Below are 1,665 nucleotides of genomic sequence, written 5' to 3'. Positions count from 1 at the left end.
GTGTGTGTGTGTGTGTGTGTGTGTGTGTGTGTGTGTGTGTGTGTGTGCGCGCGTGTGTGTGCAAGACAGGGGATGTGTGTGATCAAATGTGTTGTTGAAGTCTTAAAGGCAACATCATGACAAGGTGCCTGGTTATCGGTGAGCAGTGTGTGTGTTTGTTTTTTTCTGGCATTCCCACTCGGCTGAATGGTGTTTATATTGTTGACAGGTAAGTAGTGAGGATGCGGGGGCGGGGGGGTACTGTCATCAACTTTCAGCACTTGGAACAAAATAAACTCCAGTCACTTCACTAGTGACCATTAGTGAACAGTGCTATTTGGATGATGAACTCACGGTTCACAGTGACACGTGTCGTCCCGAGGCTCAGCAAAAGAAGCACTCCACCGAGAAAATGTCCTCGTTGACTTTTCTTTTTGCCGTCTTCTCTGTCCATCGTTATTTGTTGATTTATTTTTTTATTTTTTTTAATTTGCTGTTTTAAATGATGAGAACAGGCCTACGTTTTTGTTGTGTTTTTTTAATGTCATCTCAAACTCACAAAGGCTTCTTTTTCATTATTTATGTTCTTTTGGGCATTGTCTTTGATAACCACAGCTCAAATAAACCTGAGAAACCAACACATGATTCTGTTTTTGTTCATTTAACTTGCTGTACTTGTTTAAACTACTTCCAGAACTAAATGATAGCTTTAACTAAAGACTGACGGATAACCATTATTTTATAAAGAGTAAAAGTTACCTAAGGTTTAATAGTTTGATGAATAGAAATGCCTCAACATTGTAAATCAATATTTTTACAGATGAGAGCTGCTTTCTGACTTCAAAAAGTTTTTTTTTTTTTATTGCACGCTGCCAAATGGTAAACGATCAAGTGTTTGCCTCTGTCAGTGTCTGTTACTTGCATATCTAATAAACACTAAACAAATCTTAATAAAACTTGTAGAACGTAATCACTGGACGAGTGTCTACGATAACTTTTGGAGTCAACCTGCTCCTATATGGCTGTGATTCAGACAGTTTTAAAGAAAATTAAATGTCTTTGTTGTTTTGAACCACTTTGGCTATGGCTGCCTCAGAGGAGTCGACCGGGGAGATGTCGGACTCCAGAAACCGTCTTATCACCAGTAAACTGGTTGACCCACTATGTGAGTGTGCTGCTTGTGGGACTGAGTTTGTTGTGGCTCCTCGGACTGATGAAGTCCTTTGGATGAAAGACGAACCGTCTCAAAAATTAAAAGAAAGAAACCGTCCAGATGACTTAACTTTGTTGGATGTATAATGTGGTGGAGTAGTAGCTGAGAGTGATCCCCAACACATTCTGAGTGCTACAATATTGTGCATTTGTTATGTGACTATTTCAAGTCAGCTCTGTTTGCAAAAATGTATCACAACATATTTTAAAAAAAACTTTCAAGAAATCATTGGTGGACCTCTGCAGCTAATTACTGTTTGGAGCCAACGCAATTCAAGTTGGCCGCCAAAGCCAACTGACCTCAGACAACGAAAACTGCTACAGCTTGGTCATTTTTACAGATACAAAGCTAAGCTACCATCTTGGACATCATACTGAGCAGCTCGGGACGGTCCTCTCGCCGTCTCTGTTCACCCTCTACACCTCAGACTTCAGGTACAACTCACAACCCTGCCATCTGCAGAAGTTCTCGGA

Source organism: Nematolebias whitei, chromosome 12 (assembly GCF_014905685.2).
Source record: "Nematolebias whitei isolate Nwh7 chromosome 12, NemWhi1, whole genome shotgun sequence".
Lineage (NCBI taxonomy): Eukaryota > Metazoa > Chordata > Actinopteri > Cyprinodontiformes > Rivulidae > Nematolebias > Nematolebias whitei.
The sequence above is the reverse complement of the archived record's forward strand: the minus strand, read 5'-3'. Positions refer to the sequence as shown.